This window comes from Bos indicus x Bos taurus, chromosome 5 (genome assembly GCF_003369695.1).
Source record: "Bos indicus x Bos taurus breed Angus x Brahman F1 hybrid chromosome 5, Bos_hybrid_MaternalHap_v2.0, whole genome shotgun sequence".
NCBI classification, from domain to species: Eukaryota; Metazoa; Chordata; class Mammalia; order Artiodactyla; family Bovidae; genus Bos; species Bos indicus x Bos taurus.
The window spans coordinates 76,234,265-76,243,805 of record NC_040080.1 but is presented as its reverse complement, the minus strand read 5'-3'; the positions used below and the strand labels follow the sequence as shown (position 1 = coordinate 76,243,805).

The following is a 9,541-nucleotide window of genomic DNA, read 5'->3' as shown; positions in this document are numbered from 1 at the left end:
AACAGGGATAGGTGGAAAGCAGGAAAAGGAAGATGGTACACAGGAGAGAGGGGAAGGAAGTTACCACAAGTCCCAGGTGGCCAGCTGAGCAACAGGCCTAGAAAGCAGCCTGTCAGAGATTGGAACAGGAGGATGGGAGCCTCGGATGGCTATTTGTTTATTTCTTTTTTTCGCCAAGTTGCTCACCTTGTGGGATCTTAGTTCCCCAACCAGGGATTGAATCCATGTCCCCGACAGTGGAAGTACAGTTAATAACTACTAGACTGCCAGGGAATTCCTGGAAAAGATTATTTGTAAGGGGGGTGTGGGTGGGGAAACCCTGAAACTAATCAATCACCTGATGTATTTAAATACATAGGAATTTTACAGGTCTGGGGAGAGGAAAAGAATAAATAGCAAAGAGAAAAAATAAGGTAATTTTTATTGTAGTTATTATTATATACAAGTGTGATTAAAATATACTATATGTCTCAGCAGTGAACAGTGTTTACATGACCATAACAATATAAACATAAACATTGAAACAATCAAAGCTCCAATATTGGGAGGATAGAGGTACAGAGAAATATGAGTTTTCTTTTATGCTGGTTGAGTTTAAGTTATACCTGATGGGATTCCAGGTGTAAATGTCAAAAAGCTACAGAATGTCAAGGTAGAGATACACATTTTTTCTTTTTTTAGCAATGTGCTTAAACTGTGAACATGGGTAAGATTAATAAAGTAGACAGTATAGAGACCAAATCAAAGACCAAGAATAGAACTATGATCCTCTTTATGTCTAGATGTAAACAAGCAGTTAGAGGGAGAGGTACTTGAAATACAAAACTTTATGGAAGAAAGAGGAAAGATATTATTTAAAAAGGTTTAATAATATAAAATATATCTGTAAGTTCAAGGAAGATGAACAAAATCTCTTCTTTTGGTTTTACTTTTTATTCTTTATTTTTTAAATATGGGTGAAAAAAAAATACAAGTTAAAATTAGCCAGCTGGACTCAGTTTGCTGCTGAGCTGGACTCAGTTTAGAGGATCTCAATTTATCAGTCAGGAAACGTGGAACACATGCCTTCTTCTCTTCATCCAGCCTGATGAGAGTACTGACCTTGGCCACACCAGTGTCATAGAGCTTCTTCATAGGCTGTTTAATCTGGTGCTTGTTGACCTTGATATCTACAATGAACACAAAAGTGTTGTCCTCTATCTTCATGGCTGACTCAGTGGTCAGAGTTACCTTGATGATGGCATAGTGACCAAGCTTGTTTTTCCTAGCTCACCTGAGGATATTTGGGGTGCTTTCTGAGTTGCAGTGTTTTAGGCCATTGGAAGGTGGATGACATTCCTTTCTTCTCTTTTATTGTGGCTGTGGATGCCTTTCATCACTGCCTTCCTTGCCTTCAAAGTCTTTGCTTTCATCTTCATGAAAAGCCAAAGGCTCTTGGTTTTCCTGGTAAGGAAGTCAGTAGTGACCTTTACAGAAGAGGAAAGGGAAGGGAAGAAGAATTAGGGAATGGGGTAAAAGGCAGCAATATGAGAGTCTTAAAAGCTTCTTGGTATTACATGGGGCCAAAGTATCACTCCATGGACTGATTATTTACTGCTTGCAATGAAAAACAAATGTAACTTAACAGCGGGAAGATCTGGCTGTTGCCTCCTTAACTCAGTGATTAACGTTAGCATCACTAAAAGTGAGAAAGTCGGAAGTTATATGCATAGAGACTTCCCTGGTGGTCCACTGATTAAGAATCCACCTTCCAATGCAGGGGATGTGGGTTAAATCCCTGGTTGGGAAACTAATATCTTACGTGCTTTGGGGCAACTAAGCCCATGCACTGCACCTATTGAGCCTGTGTGCTCTGGAGCCTGATGTAGCCATAAATAATAAAGAAAAAGAAAAAAGTTATGTGCCTAAGATGTGATGCAATATAAAGCACATAGCACCAACTACCAATATTCCCAATAAAAATGTTTAAGTTGAATTGAAATCAGCCTTTATATCTCATCTCCAGATTTCAGAAAATACAGGGGTAGATGAATCCCTGCTGCTGCTGCTGCTGCTAAGTCGCTTCAGTCGTGTCCGACTCTGTGCGACCCCGTAGACGGCAGCCCACCAGGCTCCCTCGTCCCTGGGATTCTCCAGGCAAGAACACTGGAGTGGGTTGCCATTTCCTTCTCCAATGCAGAAAAGTGAAAAGTGAAGGTCAAGTCGCTCTGTTGTATCCGACTCTTCGAGACCCCATGGACTGCGGCCTACCTGGCTCCTCCACCCGTGGGATTTTCCAGGCAAGAGTACTGGAGTGGGGTGCCATTGCCTTCTCCGAGATGCATCCCTAGTGACACTAAAAAATAAACAATTAGACAAACCCAGAAAGTGGAACATTCAATAGGGACAATGGGCCCAGTCTCTTCAACAACTCAGTGACATAAAAAGAGGGTGGAAAGCACTGTTGAAATCAAAAGAGAAGCCATATAGCAGCCAAGGCAATGCATGGTCTTTAATTGAACTCTATTTTAAAAAGCTAGCATTAAAAAAGAAAAAAAAAAGCTAGTATTAAAATACATTTTTTAGACCACTGGGAAAATTTAAACATGGTCTGTTACATAAAATGAAGGCATTATTATTAATTTTGCTAATTATGATAATGACATTTTAAATAGGTGCGTTTGAAACTCCAGTACTTTGGCCACCTCATGCGAAGAGTTGACTCATTGGAAAAGACTCTGATGCTGGGAGGGATTGGGGGCAGGAGGAGAAGGGGATGACAGAGGATGAGATGGCTGGATGGCATCACTGACTCGATGGACGTGAGTCTGAGTGAACTCCGGCAGTTGGTGATGGACAGGGAGGCCTGGCGTACTGCGATTCACGGGGTCGCAAAGAGTCGGACATGACTGAGCAACTGAACTGAACTGAACTGAACTGAAAGTATTTAGGGGTAAAATGTCAAGATGTCTATAATTTGATTTAATACTTCAGGAAAAGAAAGATGAAGAAAATATGTCAACTATTAAGACTAGTTGCAAGAATGTAGATATCTATTTTGGTACTCTATTATGGTACTCTACCTTTCCGTATATTTGAAAATTATAATAAATTTTAAAACACAGTTAGTGGTAAAAAGGAAGAAGTAGCTTGAATCTATAACTGGGTCAAGGTTGCCTTTACTGTTGAAATGCTTGCAAGCTGAAAGGCAGAAGGCAATACACAGAGCCAGGAACTGATGGAGCAAAGCCAGACAAGTGAGACAGGATGGAATGAAAGTACACTTGAAGAGTTTAGACCCAGAAAGAAGTATCAGCACCTAGTCTTCTGAGACAAGAGGGACAAAAAATAATGAACGAAGAGATAAGAACATTCTCAAGAGGAAATAGCCAAACTGGGGAATGGCTTTCCAGTGGAGGAAGGCTAAAGGTAGACTAAGAATAATGAATGTAGATTTGGGAATTTGAAGAAATGCAACCAATCAGCACGTCTTTATGATTTCCTTCAGGTGTGCTTATCAACCTGGAAATGGAAGAAAAACCAGAGAATGCTAGATCTTTCCTAAAGTGGGGGAAGGAATGGTGACAGTCCTACAAATCAAATAGGTGAGAGTAGGTGTTCCTAGGTTTTTAATAAGCCCATAGATAACTAGCCACTCGTAGCAAATGCCCTGTGTGGAGCTTTGAGTAAGACAGGAAAGATGTTAATAGACTAGAACTAGAAAGAATGAATGGAGAAGGCAACGGCAGCCCACTCCAGTACTCTTGCCTGGAAAATCCCATGGACGGAGGAGCCTGGTAGGCTGCAGTCCATGGGGTTGCTAAGAGTCGGACACAACTGAGCGACTTCAGTTTCACTTTTCACTTTTCTGCGTTGGAGAAGGAAATGGCAACCCACTCCAGTGTTCTTGCCTGAAGAATCCCAGGGACGGGGGAGCCTGGTGGGCTGCCGTCTATGGGGTCGCACAGAGTCGGACACAACTGAAGTGACTTAGCAGCAGCAGCAGTAGCAGCAGAAAGAATGAAAAGTCTAGGAAGTCAAGTCTGTTGTGAGTGAAGGTGTGGGACAAGTAAAGGGAATGACAAGTTGTAGTCATGACAGAAAGCACGGAGGGTAAATGTTTGGAGAAGATAAAATTCCAAGTGGTGTTGAGGTTCCAGGTGTGGTTATACAGATTATGACTGAAGTAGAAACTAGTCAGTCAAGTTATTAGAGGAAAATGCACTTGGATGTGCTTCTCAAGTGGCTCAGTGGCAAAGACTCCACCTGCCAATCCGCCTGCTTAGCCAGGGGCTGCAGGTTCGATCTCTTGTGTCTGGAAGGTCCCTTGGAGGAAGAAATGGCAACCCACTCCAGTATTCTTGCTGGGAAATTCCATGGACAGAGGAGCCTGGTGGGCTTCAGTCCATGGGGTCATGACTGAACATGCATGCACACACTGGGATATAGTAAGGCAGCCTCTAAGACTGCTCCCCCAAAATCCCCACCTCCTGTTATTCATACCCCGTGTAACCCTTCCCCTTGAGCATAGATTGGACTTAGTGATTTACTTTTAACAAATAAAATAAGGCAAAAATAATGGACTGTCATTCCTGAGATTATGGAAAGACTCTGGCTTCCATCTCACGTCTCCTTTCTTACTTTTTCGCTCGTTTGCTCTATGAAGCCATATCGTGAGTTGCCCAGTCGAGAGATCAACCAGACAAGGAACAACCCATGAGGACACGAGGCCCACCATCAATCACACGAGTGAGTTTGGAGTACTCCTCCCCAGCTGACACCTCAACTGCAGTCCTGTGAGAAACCCTGAGCTAGAAGATCCAGAGAAGTCTTGCCCAGATTCCTGATGCACAGAAATTGTGAGATGGTGAATGTCTGTTATTTTAAGCCAGTAAGTCAGGTTGATTTTAGACGTAGTCACAGATAACTAATATAATGGATATTGATGACTTAAGAATAGCAGGAGACAAGTTAGAAAGGAAAACCGTGAGCCAGGAGCAGCAGTCATCATAATGATTTAAAGCAGAGCTTCTCCAACTCAAATGTGCACACAAATCATTTGTAAGGGTCTTGTTAAAATTCAGATTCTGATTCAGTGGTTCTGGTGCCTGAGGGGCCATAGTTCCAACAAGTTCACAGGTGACATTAATGCTGTGGGTCCTTTGAGAAGTAGGGATCTAAAAGATTAATGGAGGAGGGCTGCTGCTGCTGCTAAGTCACTTCAGTCGTGTCCAACTCTGTGCGACCCCAGAGACGGCAGCCCACCAGGCTCCCCCGTCCCTGGGATTCTCCAGGCAAGAACACTGGAGTGGGTATGGAGGAGAGCAGGAGGGATAAAAGGTGAACTAGGAGAATCCAAATCAATATGCTTGTGGAAGGGGTCAAATTGTTCAATAAAACAAGGGAGCAGGCTAAGGCATACATAAGCTAGGGCCTAAGATGTAGCCAGAGAAAAACACAGAAGGATCAAATGAGATTAACCTGCAAGAAAATGTAAAGCATTAAGTATTGCCTAAGACTGGCTTTTATAGGTTCCCCATGGTATAATATTTGGCTAGGTCTCTCCCCATTTGGGAATAGTATTCATTCTCTCTCTCTCACACATACACACAAATTGGTCTTTTTTTTTTTTTAATGTGGATCATTTTTAAAGTCTCTATTGAATTTGTTACAATATTGGTTCTGTTTTTTGTTTGATTTGTTTCTTTGGCCACAAGGCATATGGGATCTTAGCTCCCCAACCAGGGATCAATCCAGCACCCTCTGCATTGGATGGCGAAGTCTTAACAACTGGACCACCAGGGAAGTCACCAGATTGCTCTTAATATCTATCTACACCCAAGTAATACAAATTGACTTAAGAAGGTCATTGGGGTAGATGGAGAAAATCTCATTTGTTCACTCTTTCCTTCATTTATTAAGCAGCTCTACACTGAATAATTAAGTGCTAGGCATTGAGACTGAACTGAACTGAAGGCATTGAGAAAACAGAAGTGGACAGGGACTCTGTCACTGTCTCAACTATTGAAACAGCAAGGGAGACAGGTACATCAAGAACTAGTAGAATACAAGCGATTGGTGCTATAATAGGTATAAAAGTTATGGTTACCTGGTTGGGTGAGTGACTCATTTTTCCCAAGGACCCAGGGGTAGAAGAAGTTTCACAGAATAGGTAAAGTGTGAGCTAGACCTTTAGAGGAGTAGACACTGTTAAAGGGAATCAGGGAACTCTAAGCAGATCAATTTATAAATAAATCTCTCTGAGACCCCTTTCCTTGTACCAAAAACTTATACTCTCACAGCAATAGACTTCTGGTCTTTGTTTCCTTCGTGGGAAGAGAACTTGCAAACTGAGCAACATAAATATCACCCCACTTGGCTGCTACCAATCATTTCTCATTGTAAATGATTACATTGATTTTCTGATACAAACCAGACTCACATGAATTTGGGATGCATGACCCAGTTTTTCTTAGGTCCCAGCCAACCCAGGATAAGCCAAGATTGAGGATCCAGATTCACAAAGACAAAAAACCCAGAGAATCTAGAAGAACATCATCTCTGACCATCAACCCACTAGGATTCAATTAGCAATCACATTGTTTAATGAAAGATACAGTAAATACTGTAAGATTTAGGGTCAGGGGAAGAACCCTGGATGAGAACTAGGAAGAGACCTAAGGAACACATTTGAAAAGATACTGAAGTTCAGATGCTTCAGAAATTTGTGTGCATTAATAGTGGGCTTTCAAAACTATGCTTTTAAGTGATAAATACCAATAAAGAGAAGAGAACTTGGTGAACTGTTCCTGGAGCCTCTTGGAAACTGTGCTTAAGGTCAGTTTGACATCACAGACTAATGTTCTGCTTGATCAAGTCTGACCAGTTTTTCTCTTGGTTAGGAGGGCAGTTCTTTTGCTGCTCTGTAACTTCCCAGTGGCTTTGAGCTGCTATGGCAGCAGTACCTGACGTGACCATGGCCCAAGCGTGCATGTGCATCTGTGAGCACACTAAGCCCCATGGGCTGTGGGCTGTCTGTCCTGACCCCATTCTGACTTGAATTGACTCAACCACTAACATCCCAACATAAAACTCTCACTGTGTCCTTAGCCCAACCTGTTGTACTGAGGTCTCTGTTTTTTTAAACCATCTAATTCCTCTTGTCTCCTTTTAATTTATTTTTAAAAATTTTTATCTATTTTTTTGGGCCATGTCACATGGCTTTAAGGATCCTAGTTCTCCAACCAATGACTGAACCCACATCCTCAGCAGTGTAGAGTACTAACCACTGGGCAACTAAGGAACTCCCTGTACTGAGGTCTTGGGTTTTTAAGTTCCACATCTAGTTTTTTCTTCATAGGATAAAAATCCTATGTGAGTGCCCCCAGCAGAAAATTCCAAGGGCATTATTTCTCCCATTAAAAATTTTATGTCATAGTTAAACAGAAAATCTAATTCACATACAATACCAAATATTTTATTACTGTCTAGTCTTTGTCAGTGTGAACATGTATATTTTTACAGAGACAAAAGCAGGGTATAAAAGTTTATTTCACATTTCCCACCTTTAGATACACCTCCTGCCTCAGTACAGACCAGATTCTTATCATTTACAGGAGGTACAGAGTATTCCAGTGTGTTGATACAGCAGGGTTTGCTTAGCCCTGCCATTTATTGTTGGGTTTTGGTTTGTTTCCAGGTTTTTAATATCATGAGTAAAGCTATTATGTACATCCTTGTCCAAATTGCCCCTCCTTTTTTCTATTAGGTTAAGCTTATAACACAGTTCCCCAAGGAAGGATTAATGAGTCAATTGTCGAAGAATGAGGAATCACTGAAAGATTATTAACAGTGAAAGGGTATGATAAGATTTTCATCTTTAAAATATCTGCCCAGCAAGAGTAATACCTACTACAGGGTGACTGTGAATATTAAGAAGAAGTCAAGAAGCTGAAAGACCAGTAAACAAGCTCTTCAGGTATAGATTATTATACTCAGAATTTGGAATTTAGAATTATTATACTCAGAAGTCTATCTGTCAAAATCTAATCGCAGTTAATTGAAAATTATTGATTAATTCCACACTCCAAGTATTTTTCTTGGGTTCTTACTCTATCTTTGCCTGCTAAGGATGAGGCAGTGCCATGAAAAGCAATGAACTCCAACAAATAAATATTCAAACAGACTTATTCTTTATCCTGTGGGTAAATAACCTTCTTTAGGAGCCCAGGCCTACCTCAAAAGAATGGCGGTGGCCCACTCTGAAGCCTGACACCTTCTACAACATGACAAAGAGAAAGGAGACATTATCTAGTCTAGACATGGGCTTAAGGGACAGCTCCTCACATTTCTTGTCTCTCTTTTCATTTTATCCATTGTAATCCTCTTTTTATATTTAAGTCCTATTTTTGTGTCTCTCTTTGTTCTTAAATGCTCAAAATTTCCTGATTTCATCATCTCTTGGCTCTATTTTCTCATCTGGAAACTGAGGAGGTGATCTTGACTGTCTTGTCGGGCACTTGGAGCTCTGACCTCAGGGGTTCTATGGTTCTGTCCACTCTCTAGTTGGCAAGGCCCAGTGTCTTGTTGCTTCAATTTCCCCACTGGCTCTTTAAGGAACTCTTTGTCAGACTATGGCATCCAAATCACTTTAAAACAGGCTAAAAATGCAGATTCCTGGGCTCTAGGCCTACAGAATCAGAACCTCAGGGGTGGGACTTCTCTGGGGGGCCAGTATTTAACAATCTGCCTTGCAATGCAAGGGAAAAGAGTTTGATCCCCGGTCAGGGAACGAAGATTCCAAGTGCCACAGCTAAGAACAAAGATTCCAAGTGCCACAGCTAAGATTCTAAGTGCAGCCAAATAAATAAGTAAGCAAGTAAATATTTTTAAAAAAAGAATCTCAGAAGTAAAGCCTGGGAAAGCAGCTTTTATTTTGTAAAAGACAAACATTTATTCAATACAAATAGTCACTGCATTAGAACGCCTCCCTCTGCAATTCCCTTCACCTCTCACCTTTCCAGTCATTATCTCTTATTTTTCAAGGTTCTGCCTCTATAACATGTCAAACAGTCATATCAGAGTCATTTCAAAAACAGCAGGTTCAAATGATGGGATTGGCAGGCATGAGACACACAAAGAAGGTCTTTTCAATCCCACGGAATCTCAGTCCTATCTGGTCTGCAGTTGCCTACCCTACAGTCATTAAGTGAAGTGAAGTCGCTCAGTTGTGTCCGACTCTTCTCGACCCCATGGACTGCAGCCTACCAGGCTCCTCCGTCCATGGGATTCTCCAGGCAAGAACACTGGAGTGGGTTGCCATTGACTTCTCCAGTGCATGAAGGTGAAAAGTGAAAGTGAAGTCTCTCAGTCGTGTCCGACTCCCTGCAACCCCATGGACTGCAGCCTACCAGGCTCCTCCGTCCATGGGATTTTCCAGGCAAGAGTACTGGAGTGGGGTGCCATTGCCTTCTCCGACAGTCATTAAGGTTGACACTAAATGTGACATTACAAGACTGTCATGGGTTGAATTGTGTCCCTCTCAACCCTAAATTTATATCTT

At 41.7% G+C, this 9,541-nt stretch overlaps 1 long non-coding RNA gene across 1 annotated transcript; it reads right to left on the bottom strand.

Moving 5' to 3' along the window:
• Positions 1-403: 403 nt before the first annotated feature.
• LOC113892979 lies at positions 404-1,464 on the bottom strand. Its single transcript, XR_003511188.1, has 2 exons — positions 1,274-1,464; positions 404-1,169 (listed from the first exon to the last, which is right to left on the bottom strand). It is a non-coding gene; the product is annotated as an uncharacterized LOC113892979 (long non-coding RNA).
• Positions 1,465-9,541: the final 8,077 nt, after the last annotated feature.